Genomic DNA, 20,013 nt, shown 5'->3' with positions numbered 1-20,013 from the left:
TGACTTGAAATAATCTGGCAGTGATGACTGGTCTGAAGGCTGGTTAAATAGAAGCTAATGCAGATGGATCAAATATGCTGGTAAAGAGAAAGCAGGTGTGTAAAATGAGTGATCAGACCAGGCATCAATGCCAAGATCATGACCTTAAAGGTGATATTCTGCATGACCTTAATAGGTAGTTGTGACATATCTTGGATTCTTACCATATTAGAGCTTAGAAGCCCAAAACGAAGTCAAACTTCTTGCTTTCATCCCTGAATTTCGGAACTATGCTGAGTGAGCCTACAGCATCACTCAAAGTGTGATGTTAAGCACACAGCAAAAACAAACTCTGTCTGTGTCTCAAACAAAGATCCCTTTCCACATTGGGATATCTAATGGTTCAGGGACAGCAGGAGCAGAAAAAAATATCATATTCTTGCTTTACAGTTCCTCTACTCTTCTGAACAGACAGTTGGCAAAACAACCTCATTATCACCCATCAATAATGCCCACAAGTTCCTATCATAGAATGCAAACAGGCATTTTTTTCATTTTTTTTTATTGTATGAAAATACCTTTTCTTTCAGATTGTGAAACATGATTAAGTTGTCAAGAAGCTAATGGAGAACATTATTCATGCAATGGGTTTTTCCTTTTGTTGTTTCTGCTCAAGTTTTCTTTTAAATGTCCTGTGTTGAATTAAAGTAAAAGTTCAAGTTCGTTCAAGGTAAAAGAATACAAGTGATCTAAAAAAAACAGGATATGAGGTTGTGAACCTTATTGTTTACCATGTTTAAAAAAACAGACAGCCCATGAATTGTAAAGCACATTTTATCAATCCTGTTTTCTTATGTATGGTAATCCTCAAGACAAGCACTGTCGGAAAGATCAACAGTGTGATAAAAACACTTTTGCTTCCGGCAGTGTGTGCATATGCTGTGTGTTGTCTGCTTCAACAGCTTCAACCTAACCCCGTCCTTCACCCCAGTTCTGTGTATCCGTGGAAAAACCAACACAATTTCCCGTCTTTTATGAGGTTGCAGCAAACAATTTGAGACCTCCTCAACCCTTGTTGCCTGTTTTACTGCTTACCAATACTGAATAAAATCAGTCCCCTTATGTATGTGCTTAATGCTAACTCTAGAGGTAAATCAGTGGACATTTTCCCCTTAAACGAGAGGAAATTGTCAGGTTTCAAAATGATGGACATATTCCTGCTACTTTGGCTCCTGAGCCTACTATTGCCTGACATTATTCTGAATTCATTCACACTTTTAAACTTCAGAGATTTTTATCATGGATATTTAACTGTCATGTATGCCTAGAATATAGTAAAATATTACAAAAGTAGAGCCATAAATAACAGGTCGATTCTTTACAATACATAAATATTTTATTCACAAATGTTTTCATGTAGATCACATATCATATAGTACTAGATCAATAATTGAAGTGATCCTCAATTGCACATTTTGAACAAAAAATACAGTCAACATGCTTTTTCTATGATCAAATATTGGTATTTTATTTATCCATGTATTTGTACGAGGGAAAATCACACTATTCACATTTCCCCTGTATAACAAACATTGTTCATCCACCTTCCCCCACGTATTCCTTAAGTTTTGTGAATTTTAATGTGTTCTATAGTCTGTTACTTAAAAAAGTAAGTTAAATTAATATGAAAAAGCTTACAAACTAAGAATAAATCTAAAATGCTGTTTTATAGATTGCTCCCTAATATTATGTATGTTAAAGTTTCATTTAAAAGCATAACAACTTTTTCCACACCTCAATAAAAAGAGATTATAACACAATTTTTTCAATTAAATTAAAAGAAAGGAAAAGCTTTCATTGTCAATAGTAAATTAAAAAGCTAATTACAGAGTTGAAATAGTGCATTAGTGTGTTTAAATTATATATATATATATATATATACTAAATCCAAAACACAACTTCTTGAAAAAAGTATTATTGGTATGACTAGTCTTATGAAAACCTAAAAAGGCAGTGCAACATACACCCTATGGCAAAAGTTAAGCTGAAGCCTAGGCATAAATTATCATTAGATTATAGAAGGGGTCTTAATTATCATTGTTAATGGGAGATGTCAAAAAACAAAACATCAAAACAGCACATTCCAGTATATTTTTAAATGATTTTCAAAGAGCTGAAGAAAAATGATGCGCCTTTGAAAAATGTATAAGCCTGGAGGGGAATTATACAAAAATGAACATTTATGTAAAAGATATTTGACAAGTATAACCAGAACCAGATTTTTAAATATAAATTATTATTGTTTTTATTATTATTTGCAATATTGAGGATAAATTAGATATCTTGACTGGATCCTTACTATTTGCTCTGATAGGGAGAGAAAAATCTGCGTTGTGAGGAGATGGACCCTCCACACCCCCATGTTCTCTTGGCACGCTTTTTTGAAGTTCTATTTTGTTTTTTATATAAAATTCCCACAAGTAAATAAAGCCTAAACTTGCGGTGCTAAATAATAATAGTATTTTTATCATGACTTTTGTAACAAAAAGTTTTTTAGATGCTCCTTAACGAAGACATTTAAGGTTAGAAGTTAATTTGGCTTATAATTCTGCATAGAAAAAGTTGTCTATCATTTATATAGACCTTAAATTATATAATCAAATAAAGAAATGGCTGCTGTTTATTAAAAACGGCCTTCATATTAATTAACAAATACACTTTTTGAGATGTACACAGGTATATCGTTTTGTAGAGCTTTCAGAACATATGCATTCCACAAGGTGCAGCAGTGATCAAATGTAAACAGTGAGGGAGAAAAAAACATGGTACATGAAAGCATTGATATTGAAGTTTAGAGCATTTAATATGTATTGTGCAAATATTGCAGAATTTTGGTTTGGTGTCATATGTGGTGTTTGTTTATTTATAAATTAATTATTGAATGAGATGTTATACTAATGCATTGTCTGTTCTCCTTGATAATGAGTAATAAGCTCCATAGTCTGGGTTTTACTCCTCCTCCTCTCATCTGGTTTGCTCCACCCCAGCCCAATTATCTCTTATTTGATCCACCTGTTTCTTATGCTATTTATTCCACCGGCTCCCAGCACATGGTGCAAGATTATTTCAGAATCAGAATCAGAATTCTTTATTGTCATTGCTCCACAGGGGTGCAACGAAATTACTTGAAAAAGAAAAAACACAGTACAAGGAATCAGTGCAAATTTAAAAATATAAAATAAAAAAATTAAATTAAATAAATAAATAAATACGAAAAAAGTTTAAAAAGGGATACTGCAGGCTCTCCTGAGGTAGCGGGTACAGGTTATTGCACGTGAGGTAGCATTATTGATAGTTACCGTTGTTAAATTGTACGTGAGGCGTTCAGGGCAACAACAGCTCTAGGAATGAAACTGTTTCTCAGTCTGGTTGTTTTTGTTCTTATTGCCCTGAAACGTCTCCCAGATGGGAGCAGTTCAAAGAGATGGTGACCGTGGTGTGAGGGGTCCCTGATGATGCTGCGGGCTCTCCTGAGGCAGCGGGTGGAGTAAATCTCCTCCAAGGAGGGGAGAGGGCAGCCAGTCAGTCTTTGGGCGGTGTTGATGACCCGTTGGAGCTGCTTCTTCTCTGCAGCTGGAGAACCACAGCAAGATGCCGCAGCTCAGCACCGACTCCACCGTGCAGCGCTAGAAGGTCCGCAGCAGCTCTGGTCGTAGTTTGTTCTTCCTGAGAGTCCTCAGGAAGTGCAGTCTCTGCTGCGCCTTTTTCAGGATCGCCGTGGAGTTGGAAGTCCACGTCAGGTCCTCGCTGATGTGGGTGCCCAAGAACCTGAAGACTGGCACCATCTCCACCCTTTCCCCGTTGATGATGATATTTAAGCGTTTCCGTGTGAATAACTCTAGCTCTCTGATCTTTGTTCTTATTATCTGATTGTGATCTGTTTCTGCCCTGTGGATCCCGAGTTTTGCTTTGCCTCTTTTACGACTTCGGCTTTGGATATTCCCTTCTGGACACTGTTGCTCCTTGGCTTCGGTTGGCATCAGCTGACTCATCACCCAGAGCTTCGGGGGGTGGCACCTGACACAAGGACTGTCTGCTTCTCTGATTCATCACATCCCTCCGTGATTGGACTGAACTCTGAACCAGAGGATCTGGTTTATCCGCTCCAGCTGACGAGCAGCCGCACGCTATTAGTAAATAAAGACTTTTGAACTCATTCAGATCTGTCTGTTTTGAATATTGGATCCAAGGTTTCGAGGTTTCTGACAATTTTTAAGTTTCCCAGATAATGATTTAAGCTGTTCCTAAAGAAAATTATCTAAAATTAACCAAAGCTCCCAAACAGGGAGCTTTGGTTAACAACTCCATTCCTAAAGAGTATATATGCCCTAGACCTTTAAAGATGCATCCTTGCTGCTACATATCTTAATCTGATTCATTTTTTCTTTAACGTGGCATTACGTTTGACAAAGACCTGCTTACATGCCACTAATTTGATTCAGGTTTGCTAGCGCAGGGATATACCTGAAAGTTGCAGGGCAGCTGGAGCTTCCAAAAGAAATATGCAAGTAGTGATTTTAAAATTACATTTGGCATCAACTGAATATGTGTCATTCAGTACATGGAAATCCAGTTCACACATCCTACTTATGTCCTCTCCATTGGCAGAGCCAAAAGGTAGCTGACACACAATGACAAAGGGTGGGACTTGCTGTTATGTTCATAGTCTGGCACAGACTCTGCTTGACCACAATGTCAGCATTAATTTAGAAAAAGGGAAAAATTTGTGCGATCTAAAATGGATTTAAAACATGAAAGCTAAATGGTTTGTCTGCACTGCCAGCCCTGGAAAGCACATGTGTATCTGTATCTTATTTATGCCGCATATGATTTTTGTCTCAGTTAATTGTCTTTTTAAAATTATGTATGAAAACACCACCTGCTGGAGCCTGCTGTAACATTTCTGCTCATGAGCTGCCAACAACTGTATCCCTAATTAAAATATCCCCCCCCCCCACTGCTGTCTGCCTTAACATTTTCATAAGCAATCTGCCCTCTTGTAGGCTCATATCGGTTCCTCTTGTTTTCAAAATTACTTCTTTCTGTCAGCATGCTTGGGGCACAGATGTGCCTTTTTTTTCTGAAAATTGCTTCTATTGTGGGGGCTAAGGTCAAGTTCAGTAGGTTGATAGCCCTTTCAGAGTTTGTTATGGATCTCAAACTCATCCCTGCGAGCTGTCTCTGCTCCTGTGGTCCACACAGTTTCGACCTTTCTGTCAAATGGGCTCTAGTTGCAGAACACAATGGGAGTTTTATTCTCATCTTTTTTTTTCTCAACCAATGCTGCATTTATGTTGACAGTTAATTTAAGCGGATCAAGGTGTCTAGTTGTGCTGTCTAAAGGAAAGGCATAGTATGGCAAATAGCAGGTTAGCACACTTGTGAGTCTGTCCCATCAACTCCACTGCTCACTGTTTGTCTGTGAGGCTTAACCTTTTTGTCTCTTGTGACAGGGTTTCAATAATTTCCATAGTGGACTTTAATATTCCTTGTTAGGGAGCTAAGTCAAATTCAATGATCCTAACTAAATGAAGGAAAAACCAATAGTAACACTAGGATTCCCAGAATTATGATACTACTAGAACTCCCACTGGCCGTCAATGTGATGACATTTTTGTCATCAAATTGACATTTTTCCCAATGGAATAAAAGAGTAGTGATGATGTCATCAACTAAAAAGTTTCTAGTGTGCCATATAAACCCATTTTGGATATGCAAACCTTAAAACAGGTCTAATCTATATTTTTTAAAGGATGTTTTATATGCTATTATTATTGGTTGTAAAAATAAATCAGTCAAGACTCTTTTACCATACAGGTTTGAGGGTTGAAATTACAATTTTATTTACGGATTTGATTGATTACCTCGAACAATTCCCACAGACCACCTTTTCACGTTTTTGACAAAACCATATGAGCGTTTTTTTTTTTTTTGCTGCACTGACACACCCGGCACTGTATTCTTTGTCTCGACAAAGCTGGCTTTTCTGCAATGGAGGGGCTGGTAATCTGCGACTCTCTGGAGTGCATGTGGTCGGCATGCAAATGTTTTGCCAGTTCAAGGATAAAATCTGTGACATTCAAACAGCTCCTGAACAAAACCAACATGTTTAAAGCTGCTAAGACCACCTTTACGTTGGAGCTTTTACAGAATACTCTCTGATCATCTGATCCAACACATCCATGCCAACCTGTGTGTAATTATAGTTGACCACGGGCTCTGGTTTGGCTTTTTGGGCCACTTAGTTTACCGGCTGAGGTGTGGGCAGTGCTATGCAAAACTTTAGCAAAAGTTTCCTTTTGTGATGACTGATGAATCATTGATACGTCTGCGTTTTGCTGGGGATTGTTGATCATCCTCGAACTTGTCCTCATCGGTCACTCCCTCTCCCCCCAAATCGCTATCATCAATATTTTGAAGCATTTGTGAATCCTGTTTTGCAATTAGATTTCTTCTGAAAGCCATTTTTCTGTATTAGCCCAAGAGTTCTAGGTAGAACGTTGGTAGCTAGGCAACGAACGCCAATCAATCGAAGAATTTACAATGCAACTAATAAAGCTGTCAAAATGACGGCTGTCAGAGATCGAGGAAACACTTAAAAAATATATTTTTTACATTTTTATTTTATTTAAAAAAATATGTAAAAATGAAGGAAATATAACAACAGGAAAAATCAGTTAACCCGAGGAACATATGGGTAATGTAAATATAAAATTCCATTTAAAATCTTAGAACCTTCAAATTGACGGCCTTGGGAATTCTAGTGTTAAGAAAACCTTTAGATTACATAGTTGTTAACTGAATAAGACATCTAATAATAAAAATCTTAGCTTTAACTTTGTTTTAATATAAATTTTAATAAAAAGTGTATGCCTGCTGTGACTGTGCTGTCATTTCGAATGTTTGAATATGGAATATTTCCTAGAGGTTCAGGTTATTGACAGGAATACAATAAGGCACATATTGATCTAGACTCTATAGGCAATATCATTTAAAAATTTCTAAGCACTTTTAAATGTAAAGGTGTAAAACATAAATCATGTTTTTTCTGCAGGAAATATTAGTTATCTCTGTGGAAATAAATAGAAAGAGAGCAGATATCGTCTGATCTGATTTAAGCAATTTTTGCAACAATGTTTATAAGAACCTCACACAGTATTTATATATTGATAACGTATTCATAATTTTAACTAAATTCTTTCAGTGATAAAAAGGAAATCTTAAAGTTTTTTTTGTAAACTGATCCTATCATCTCTTTGCTTTATAGAGTGTAATGTCCTATTATCCCATGAATGCATCTTTTCAGTCTGATACATGAAAATACTGTTATTTAATGTCATGTTGATGCCATAATTTACACAGTAATGTGCAAAACTGCCTTGCCTGTCGTTACCAATGAGCTGCAGATGTAGCATCTGCTTTATCTGAGTCTGTTTGTGTGTGGGTAGATGGGTGTTTGTCTTTGACTTCTTGTAAAATCCAGTATGTGCTGCTTCAAATTAAGCGATCAGCTGTGTAATCCTTCACTAAAATGGTTGCACTTCAAAGGCCACAGCTCATAGGCAGTCCCTCTTCAGGCTGCAGTCAGACATTCAGTGATCTGTGCTTCCTTACATGCCTCAGAGGTTAAGGTAACCAGCTAAGCTAAAAAAACAGTGGATGGTTCAGTCTCTCCTTTTCAGCTTCTAAATAGCTTTAGTTTCCTTTTTTTTCATATTTCCCTCTTTCTTATCCCTTTACCAGAACTGATTTTTCTGACCACTTCACATATCAAGTTGGATGTCTGCCAAACTCTGACAGCCCAATGATATGCGCTCAGTCCACTTAGAATCTAACTCAGATACCTGCCCACAAACTGTCAAGAGGTTTTGGTTTAAAGCCACAAATAATTCTGTGCCTAAATTGCCACTTATTTAATTACAACTCCAAACCACACAGATTTGGTATTCAGAGATGCATCCCAATTTATTCTACTTGCTCAACTACTTATGATGTTTAAAGCATTAAAAAAATACACTAGTCGTCTTCTTAAATAGCCTTGTCTTTTTCTATCATATTCAAACAGTGAGCTTGCAAGAATTTAAGGGAAATCAAGAATGTTATAGAGCTCTACATCCCAACCTCAACCCAGCATTACCATGTAGCTTACCTTTACGACACAGTAACATATGAGATGTTAGCATTATTATTATCGATGATATGTGATTCTGGGATTTTTTATGTATTAATGTTTTAAGCATTAGGTTTCTTGTACTTTAGAGCCTATTTCTCTAATCTACAAATAGTTTAACAATGGACACCTTTCATCCTCTTACAGTATACAGTACTAGCATTAGAAGCATTTTGTATAACCTAGTCTTTCTTGAGCCCTGAGCGGTTCTGATTCCAATTTCTCAGTTTGATTCTAGCCCCTCTTCATTCTCATTTGACATTTGACCCAAGGAGGAACGGTTCTAAAAACTGTTGACAAGTTTTAAATTAGCTTGCTTACCAGACTTCTTTATGGATGGAATTAGTCTCTATGAACTTTATTTCTTCACACTTTCACTTTTTATAAACATTTAGTACAGGCCTGTTTTCAGCTAGTTTATAAACAGCTATTTTATACACTTCAATATAAATATAAGTAGTGTTTTTTTTATTTTTTTATTTTTTTCACATTGTTATGCTTTCACAAAATAGGTTTATTCATGAAAACCTTTGCCTGTGGATTGTTTTTTTTGTTTTTTACTATATGCTACATATCATATTTTACATATTCTGACTGCAGTGTGTTGCTATACTTAGTGTCAGAACTGAAGAAACAAGAAACAATTTAACAAGATCGGTCTTGTGCCACCTTATCTGTCCTGAACAGGTTTCCCTAAATTCTTCACTGCGCATCAAATCCAATCATCATAATAAAGAAATAGTGATGTTTTACCTTTGTTAAAAAGTGAGCAATGCATTGAGTCAAAGACGGTGCACTGTTACTTCCACACCATGGTGGAATTATGTTGGTCATGCATCCTCTATGTGTGATATAATCTTATTTCTAACAATGCACTGAGCCAACTGCTCATTTCTTTAATTTGTTATGCCACACTTTAGATTACCGTGGCACACAGCTGGTTGCATACACACCTCCTGTGGAATCTTTTTTGTTGGTATTTGGTGGTTTTTGTTCCTCAGACTGATGTTTGAAATGTATTGAGTAGAAATCTTAAATTAAATTTGAATGATTTTGGGAGAAATTCATTCTTAGTACCAGTTATAATCCATTATCTGTCCCCAATCTTACTGATTGCCCATAATTTACAGAAGTTGTTGTTATCATTGCATTCTTTTTAATAGAAACAAATAGAAGAAAGTTAAACATGACATTATGATGATACAAGTTATGCAATTTCATGAACAATAAAAGGGAATGGAAAGATACTCAAACCACTCAAGCCTATTTTGGAAAACTAAAAGCTGGTCTGTAAAAAGAAATGTTTGTCTCTGTTAATTATAGGTTTATATGACAAACACATTTTTAACAATGCCAAATTTGCATTTCAGGCATCATAATTTACTAAATAACACTTAATGACAGTTATGAGCATTTATAAAGAGACCCTCATATTCATGACAGGTGTTATGTCATGTCTATGAAAGTGTAATGAAAGTCTTATGTACTACCCTTCAAATAAAATCCTAAAGATACCTCTGAAAATCACATTACTACCACCAAGTTTTACTGCAAGTGAAAAGCAATTTTTGAAGTTGTTTTTTTTTTTTTTTTTTTTTTTACCTTCAAATTAAAGTTTGCAAAACTAACTATACTGTACAAGATGTATTTTAAGTTTTTATGTTATTGTTACATCTAGATCAATATTTTGCAGTAAACACCAAGGCAAGGCAGGTGTATTTGTAGCCTGTAAAACAATTCAATAACAAGAAAATTCAGAGTACCCTATATGAACAAAACATGAACTCCCACAGAGGTACATTGCAGTGGAATAATGAAAAAAAATAACGTCTAAACGTTTTTTTTTTTTTTGGAAGGTAGAGATCTAGATTTGTATGTTATATGGTCAAGCTAAAATAATTTTTCACTGACCTACACTATTCTCGAGAGGTAAATCATGTGGTGAATAGCCCAATTCAAAGCACACAAATACTGAGATTGTGGATTGCCAAAGGGTTCATGGTGAATGGAGCGGGATAAAGACAATACTTGGAATAAAAGGAAAACTCTTGCTTTCATCTATTTATGGCAGATGTGGAGGCTAACAAGATGGATGAGTTTCCTTCATTGGCCATGACATAGGCCAGTGGGACTCTAATGTTCACTGAGATGTTGCTTTGCTTTATGCCTCTGCCCAGGACTCTGTGGGGAGTTTTCTATCTGAGTGGGCTGGAAAGACAAAGTGAAGAAGATGGAGAGAGGCCTTGCCGTTTTTACTCTTTCTTGATGGGATAATCCAGCCTATGTCTAAAGAACAAATGAAGGTAAGCATTGCTTACTCCATACTACCTGGTTGTTTGATTCCCTAATTGTTTGGTTGATTGAGTTTTATTCCATTGGAATATTTCCTTTTGCTTTTACAACTTCTGCATGTGTAAATGGCAGGCTTTGCTTTTCCATCCATTTATAGACATATTCACGCTGTCTAATATCACATATCACAATATCACAAAATCTTATTTTTTTTGTTTTGTTTTTATTTGACTATACCTGAGTCTTTTGAAAAATATATCTTCTAGCTTTGCACACATAAAGGAAAACATATTTTTTCTTCAAATTTTTGCTAAATAACTTGACCTCTGTTTGAAAAACCTTTTTAAATGTTGCTTTAGATATTAACAAGGAGATTTACAGCTGAACTTTGACTATACTTTTATAACTACGTTTTGATATAAAGTTACCAGTTGTTGCTATGGATGTATGATTAGGGCCTCTGCCATGTTGAAAGTTGAAGCTCTATCCCATTATGAGGTGTTTGATGAAATTAGCTGTATTTCTGGAAACAAGCATCCCCAAACCATGATGCTATTATAACGTGAGAGCAAGGGTGTTCTCTAAAGATTTGCTTTCCCCACATTGTATTTCAAATCATCCAAATGGCTATTTTTGTTTAAACGATTAGGGTTCAGGGTTACCACTAGTTGGCTTCTTTTCTGATAAATGCAATGTATGCTTGTAAATTTGCAATACACTGAAAGCAGACAGAATAAGCAGCTTAACAAGTGTATCGTTTGACCAGAAATGGAAAATGCATGGGGCCTCATTAAGAAAATAAAAAAAATATTTGGCATACACACACAAAGCCAACTATATCACTTTGCATACAGATTTTCATCCAACATTCACATCTTTAATGCTGCCATTCTGACTCTCAGTTGTGCTCATTAACTGAAGGCAATCACCAATTCATGGGAACTGAGTTGTCAACCAGAAATTGTCATTTATTTACTTCTTCATACCCAGAGGAATCTTAAGCGTGAGCATAAAATAACAATTTTGTGTTGGTAATCCAAGCTTAGTTTTTGTATCAAAATACATCCAAGGTTATGTTGTGGTATTTACTTTGAGACAAAAAAAAAAAAAACATAAGTTCACTCTATGTGTTACAAATAAAAATAATATTTGTTTCCAAAGTAATCGTACCTACTTTAGTTCTTTTTCCACATTTCTTTTGGAAATAGTAATTTTGATACCATTTCTCATTCCATCAACAATCCAAACTTACATTGACAAAACACTCTTCAATGAATAATAGCATACTGTGGTTCGCCATTAAGTTAGAGCACTTTGGTATCTTCTGTTCACCCTGGGCCCTAGAAGAAGCAAAAACACTGGAACCCATTAACAGAAGAATGATTAATGGGCCCAAATGAACCCTGCAATGTAAATCATTCCAAAAAGTTGATGTGCAACACTCTGTTTAATTATATGATCATAAATGACCCTGACAAAATCCTTGCTGAAGTGCAAAGAAGATGGTATTTAATGTTGATTAATGATTTGGTTTCCTGATTTTATTTCATACTTGGCTTTACAGATTTGCAGGCATGTAAAGGATAGCAGGGTTTGACATTTCAGTAAATAGTAAAATGTACCTGCCTTTTAAGTAAGCCATAAAATCAAAGATTTCCAGATACTGCTTAAGACCTAAGACCTGGGTATGCACAATAGTCTACAGCGAGCAAACCTACAGTAAGTGGTGTGTCCTGTTGATACTTGACACTGACAACTATTCTTTAATGTGCCTAGCCATTCAGTAATTTAAAGATGAAAAGAAGTATTTTGAAGTCTTTTCTTTTAGATAAAGGGGCAAGTTTATGGGCTTTAGAACTAGTACGATATGCTCTACTTCCTTGGTTTTGGTGAGCACATTAGGCAGCAGTATTCACAATCAACTTAGGAAAACCTTAGAAGACACTATGGCATAAGTCAATTCTACTGAAGATAAATACATGGATACATTTTCAAGGTCCTAGTGGGACATTAGTCCTTTAATCCTAGAAATTTCTTAAGGTGATAAAAGGCTGCCTTGTTAACATGCCTCAGAAGATTCATGTCAAAATTAGTCACTACACCCAGATTTTGAGCCTGATCAGTGGTTTTTCACTGTAGCTGTCTGCTAACTATTAATGCTCCTCATTTCGTCCAAAGAATATTACTTAAGTTTTTTTTTATTCAGCTGAAGAACATTTTCTCAAATCCATGCATTGATTTATGCTATGCATTTACGCAGTGTCTGAATGGGTTGAGGTCACCTTGTAACACAATGATAAGAAACGTTATGTTGTCTGCATGGTAAGGTAAGGTAGCTTATGTTGTTTATTATAATCTGACTAGAGAAACCATTTACATATTGAATAGGCGGGACCTCAGGATAAGCTTGTCCAAACTTCTCTCAATTTCACAAAATAAACCACAAAACCTTAGAAATCAGACCACAACTAAGCTCTTCCCTATGCTGTTTTGATGTTTTAACTACAGTTTGCCTTAAAATACATCTGTTTCTCACGACATTGGATGTAACGCAAACAAAAAACATCCCTTTTTCTGGTGTTTACTCTCAAGACCTAAAAAAAAACACCAGTTATTAAATGTCAATCAGTGAAAAACATTGTAATCAGACTGTGGTTTATATTGAAATCTGAAATTTCCTTCAACCATTGTTGTCCCCCATTGTTGTATCAGATATTATTTTGTTGGTTTGAGTAATATTAAAATTTCAAAAGTTGTTTTCTTCGGATAACAGAAAAGCTTAAAACTATAATAATTCAAACACATATTAGTGAGTTGAATTACAAAAATAAATGAACTTTTCAATAATATTCTAATTAAATTAATATGACTGCAAACAGCATGATAAGAGTTGGTCTAATTGAAATCTAATTGGAAAAAATATACATCCCTGGTGTTCACCAGAGGCACACCAAGAATGAGAATGAGTAGTAATTTCTATTTTACCACTTTTTGATCTCCATCTTCTCAAGCTGACTGGCAGTGATCGAAAAACTCAAAGAAATGGAAACAGAAAATGGAAGCTATTTACTGACAAAAAGCCAGACAAAATAAAATGACTGACAGGCTTAGATGCAGGAGAGCAGACTTCTTTAGGCTTCTGAGAGGTGTTGAATAGAAGTGATCTGATAGAAATACTTGTGCCATTGGTAAGTGTCGAGACACTGATAACCAGTTGGTCAGCTTGGGCTGAAAAGGTGCATCAAAACTTGTGGCAGAAAGCAAATAGAAGTGATGCAGCTTGCATTTATAGAACTGAAGATTGAGGCTTTTTTCACAGGAAAAGGATGAACCAGTTAGAGTGACAAGAAGCATAGGGAGCCAAAAAAAATAGTGCCATTGTTTTATATCAAGCTCTCTTTTGCAGCTTAAGATGCAAGAGAGCCAGCTGTTTAACCATCATGCCAAAAACTAGAAATGTCTTCTGGGGAGATGGCTGCTTAAAGCTTTTATCACACAATTATTTCCACGTGATATGACTTCCAGGCTTAAAATGGCCTTTGCAGAGAAGCTCCACATAATCTGAGCACTGATTAAACACTTATCTTGTTAAGGTGTAAAATCAAGTGTGAGTAATGAGATATTACTTAGAGGAACCTGTTCCAGATACATTAGGATGTGCACTTTTTTTTCAAGAATGGTTCAGAGGGTTGGAAGGGGCCAACATGTTAGTGCGAGTGCCTTTGTACTAAGTACAGTAAGCATTACAAATGGACTCTGATTTGTGACCTCGTGTATAATTCAGGAGCATTAGTGGCTTTGTGGACATGTCAAGAATCTCCAGTAGAGGAAAAAAAATAGCTCACTTGAGGTCATTGTATTCCGCTACATCTTGCGATGTTCCACGATCTTGCATTGGGATTAATTACACTGAGCCTTTTTTTCATTTGAGCTCTGTGATTTTCAGGCTTCTAAATTGCTGCATAGGCCTGAATATAAGATACGTTTTTCTTTTTCATTAAAAAGGATGTGAAAATGGGGGGTCGTCTTAAAATTTGGGTCTAACCAATTATACAGGCAGACAGTTGTCTGGGGTTGCTACACAAATGCAACAGAAGAGGGTGCCTTTTTTTTTTGTTAAGCCAGTGACCTCAGTTTGGCTGGGGTCATCTTTATGTCGCAACAGAGATGAAGTGACAAGGACGCTTCAAATGGAGAGTCACTGGCCAGAATGGAGTGGATCAAAAGTAAGACAAGTTTGCAGACATTTGAGGCGGAGTTATGACACCAACTTTTAAAAATGGTGGTCAATGCAGCGGAGGCATCCAAAAAACTGTCAGGCATCAATACATACGGAGTTATGGAGTGCAATGTCAGAAGAGGGCATGCTCGAAAAGACCAGAAAATGGCCAACAGCAGAAGAAAAGCTAATCCAAAAATTGCAGAGCTGCAGGGTGAGAGTAGGAGTGACAGGGAGGCAGAGGACGCCTGTGAGTAAAAGCGTCATCCAGGTTTTTGAGACGTTTCGTGAGCAAAGTTTGAAATAAATGTTTCATTAATAGTTAATTTTTTACTTTTTATTGTTTAATTCCACAAATCCTTCAATGCAATATTATTTCAATAAAATTCTTAATATTTTAATGGAAAACAGTTTCTGAAAACAAAATAACTTTGGTTTATTAGTCTTTTTATTTATTTATTTATATTTTGGTCTAAACTGGTCCTGGAAAGAGAGGAGCATCTTATAACCAGGGTTGTCCTATATTCGTGTCAGTACGGTAAGTGTTTACCATAGAAATACAGCCTCAAAACGGCTATGTCCTAAGCCGAAGGACCTTACCAGATTGGTTATTTTTGTATTTACATGTGATGGATTGGATTGGACCCTATTACACTAGATGTTAAATGCTTATTTTAAAACATGACCTAAAACTTCCACAGCTTTTCCTTTGATTTTTCTGCCGTGCTCCTTTGTCTTCTTGATGCTTATAGCTCTCTTTCTTCAACACACGTTGGAGACATTCACAAAACAGCTGTGTATAATGTTTATGGTAATATCAAAAGTTAAAAACTTTCAGTAGAGTAAATGCTTTTGCATGGCACTGTAAAAGTTGTCTGCAAGCATATGGCTAATACAATCATAAATTGGCTGTTTCAAAGCTAAGCAGAAATAAAGGCAATAAGAGCAGGGAATCTGCTGAGTAGACCGCATTGTAGGCTGTTTATCTACCAGCAAGATGATTTCTGTTTTTTTCTACATTTATCTTGTTAACAATTAATGATACAGTAAACCTTGATCTAACAGACTATGCCCTAAACCACTGGAAAATGTTTTTCCCTTGACTGAGGAGCTGTACTTTCCCTCTGCAGCTCATTATCAAATGTAATTTGCACATGAGCAGGCAATAGTAAAAGAACTAAACCCACTTTTTGTGGTTAGTTGAATGGTGATTTTGTTCTGTGCAATTGTCAGGCTGCTGTTTCTTAGTTTATGCAGCACCCTTCAGTAATTGGCAACCTTGGTAAAGATAATTAAAAAACTTTAGATTAATATCATGCTAATCCACTTATCAGTTCAGTTTAAATAGATGTAATTAAAGCATTTTTTAATTTGTCTACTACTCATAGTCACAGTGTGCAGGAAACTTTGATTAGTAGTCCATGATGTCCTGTTTTCCTGGCATATAGAGGGGTCCATGTGTACTCTTATGGTTGATGGAATGTATGCTATCCAGGTTTCTTCAAAGATTCCTTATAGATATGATGGTGAGGAAACTGTTATGGTGCATTCACACTGAATTTTCTCACTCGAAGAGATAGATTTACATGTTATCTCAATGTGGAGGGTGACTGAACAGTGATGCATGTCTTTGATAGCCCTACTAGACAAAATTTTGCATGCCGGAATAATTTTTTCCGAAATGTCAGGAAAGCTAGAGCACTAGCTAAAGCTAGTTTCTCAGTGGGTGGTGACAAACCATTCAACCTATTTTAGGTTCTTAACTAGCTTTTTGATGCTCCCTTTAAAGTCTTTAGAATACAATTGTCTCGTATCTTTTTTTATTTTTTAACATGTATTTAAAAAAGAAGAAAACTATATTAAACAAACTTTCAATAAGTGTGCAATTTTAGCATGAGATTAAAATAAAATATATTGTTGAATTGTATATGTACCTGTACTGATGCATTTTTTGGCCTAATATTGTCTTTGCCCAAAAGGTTTGTCTCGTCAAACATGTAAAGAGATTCTGAGACAGAATTCCATTTTTTAGGCTACTAAATAAAATATTAGATAATCTTATTTCAGGTTAAAGATGTTTAAATTATCTGTCTAATATATGTTTTTTTGGTTCTCCCCTTTTGGACTTCTTTTTTAGTTAATTTTTGAGTTTTCAATTATTTATGCCATTCTGTTTTCTTGGGCATTGGTTTCTTTTCCGTTTTGTTTCATTGTATTTGTTTTTTAGTTATATTTAAGCAGTGTTGTATTTTTTATGTGGCTCTCTGTTGCCCCCTTGTGCCATTCTCCTTTTCCCTAGCTTCTAGTTGCTTCCATCCACACCTGCTCCTCGTCTGCTAATTAGCCCAGTCTTTGTTCAGTCTCCCATTTATACTCCTCTTGTGCAGTTTCTCAGTGCTGGTTTCTCGTCGTTACTTCGCTCCTCATGTGTGTATTCTGCTGACTGTCATGTTTTGCTTAACGTGTTTGGCCCACATGCAGATTACAGTTGGCAAATAGGAAGCAGTTTAAATTGTTTATTGAACCGACTGCAAGGATAACAAATGCATGGGAGGATTAGGGTTATTTAGGGTTAGGGTAATTATTCAGGGAAACGTAGGCTTACCACAGATCACGTAAACTTGACCAGGAGGAAGCGGAGTGGACCCAGCTTTTGCCTGATGTAGATGGCAGCAGGTGACTGAGAAACTGATGTTTTGATGTGACAGATGTTGTTAGTACTTTTTTGTAGAACTTCAATATGGAATAGTAAAAGAAAGAGAATTTTATTTATATTCTGACTTCATCAAAAAATTATTTACCTATTTAGAGTGAAATAAAATCGGTTAAAAAACAAAATGTAATGATACTCAAACTATAATCAAGAAGCAAGACCCATTGTAAGTTCCTCTCAGTGAGATGGTACACTTTTCACTGATCTTGCAGATTGGTATTGGTTTTCTTGAATTACAGGTCCGGCATGTAATGGCCGCCTTTTGGGCGGGGTCCGAGCACCGAGTACAGGAGGAAGAACCAGGTAGATCCGGGGAGACTTCACAGCCCGGCTTGGTAATACCAAGGGAGCACAAGAAGGAGTCCGGAGCAATATCCAGGACGCAGGTAACCATAAGGATTGGCTTGCAATGTCAGAGCACGGAAGAGGTACTTGACACGTGAGGAAGCCAAGGGAGCAAGAGTGGGAACCTGGGGGACATAAAAAGGCAAAGAACAGTGTGGGGAAAAGGTAAGCTGTCGCGAGACAGTGGCCACTGAGGCGTAACACAAAGGTTAACCGTCTGGCATCCTCCTTCTGCCACGGAACGCTGCTGAACAAGCTGCAGGTGAGCATGCCCCGCCCACTTGTCAACTACAGTCACCTCCGGAGAGAGCAGAGAAGGCAAAGGCAGCAGGGCCCTGCCTGCTGACACTGACATCTGTTTTTTTTTTTTTGTATTTTGTTTTTTTATTTTATTTCTGTTGCCTTTTTTGATTAAATCAGCAAAAACTCATCTCGGCCTCCTTCTACTCTGCGTTTGGGTCCATAACCACATCCACCTCAGCAGAGATATATTTCTTTTTTTTATATAACCATTCTCAGATTTTTGCCCGTACCCCACATGTTGTGTCTGTAAGTTGACTTACAATTTCAGCAGCAGCACTTAATTCCAGCTCACTATTTCACCAACACATTTGCAACCTCTGCCATTCAAAACAGAAATTAACTTCTTCAATACATTGTTCACCCCACATAATGTGCTTTAGAAATTTTCTTCTTTCAGGGGACTTTTTGACTCTGGATAAGGACTCCTAGATATTCAGATTGGTGTTTTTTTTATTAACAATGTAGGGAATGCTTCTTCTCACTACATGAGCCATGAGCTCATTGGATTACATACAATGTAATATAAAGAGTGACTAATTTAGAAAAACGATTAATGTTTCTGGAGGGTGAATTAGTTTTGGGAATGTGACTGTTTTAACATTCCCTGCTATCTATTTGTTTTTCAAATGAATAACTTCATAATGTTGTATTTTGAATATACTGTAAATCCATTATTTCCTCGCTACATGATTATTCACTGAATATTCAGCATTTGTTTATGTTTTGATAAACATACAAATTAAAATGGAGCTTGTTGCAGTGAAGGGGAAAAATGTAAATCTTAGGAATCTGAATGAGTTACATTTGAATCAGACAAGCTTTTTCCCATAATGAACCAATTGTGTTTGGAGAGCAAGAGAGCTGAGTCTGCCTCCTAATTTTAATATAAATGTCTGGAGGCATTTAAGACAATGAGTTATGTTTAATACAGTAAGCATATCTGCAAGACTTCTTATTAAAGTAGGATAACTGCTTTTTTTTCTATCTCTATTTAACAAAAGATTCACATTGCATATTTTTCTAATGCTTGTCTGAGTTATTTTAAACAGCAGAGTCTCATATCTTTATAGATTTTGTCTTTTAGATTTACATCTGAACACCTCCTTTAGTTAGCTGAGGGAGTCCATGTTGCTCTTTATTCCTAATTTTTTTTTTATTCTAACAAGCTGCCTTGCTTTTTATTGAATTAATGTAGTAGATGAAATGAGAAAATCCAATACCAAATATGACTTCAACGCTTCTTTAAAATGAAACTGCCAAATCCATCTTTAATTTAATATTTAAACATAATACATTTTGTTCTATTTCCATCAAATCTGTTCCAGAAATCCTTTTTAAGCTAAATGGGGAAAATGACACCTTGTAAGGCTCTTGCTGTTGTTCTTTCAAATGTGAGATAGTAGACTCCTAACAAAACAGATGTGTTAACAACAGCTGTCCTCCTGCGCTGCCGTTTCAGTTCAACTTTAGGCTCAGTAGGTCTTGCTTTTGTCACAGCTATGTTTCACGCTGTTAACCACAATATTGCAAAAATTATTGGACTGACAAATTATCATGTGTTTGTGAACATACAATCACCACAATATTTTTTTTTATTATTGACAAGGTTAATATTAAGATTTTATGTTAATTTTTTTTGTTCTTTTTTTTTTTTTTCATTGAGATGTTCTTGGGTTTTTGTAGTTGTTTTTTTTTGGACAGTTTCTTTGCTCTTTAAGTCTTGCTTTCTTTTGTTCAATGCCCAGTGCTCATTTTGTGATTTTTTTTTTCTTCTTACAATCCAGGCCTTTGCTTCATTGGTTATTCTTTTGTTCTCTGAACTTTTAGTACAGACTATTTTGTGAATGAAAAGTTTGTCTCATTTCCACTATTTCCCATTCTAAGGCACTCTGTAATCCAGCCCCTTTAATTGTTGCTAGTCATTGTCACTGC

Source organism: Cyprinodon variegatus, unplaced genomic scaffold (assembly GCF_000732505.1).
Source record: "Cyprinodon variegatus isolate N-32 unplaced genomic scaffold, C_variegatus-1.0 Scaffold280, whole genome shotgun sequence".
Taxonomy (NCBI): domain Eukaryota; kingdom Metazoa; phylum Chordata; class Actinopteri; order Cyprinodontiformes; family Cyprinodontidae; genus Cyprinodon; species Cyprinodon variegatus.
This window is presented reverse-complemented; position numbering follows the sequence as displayed.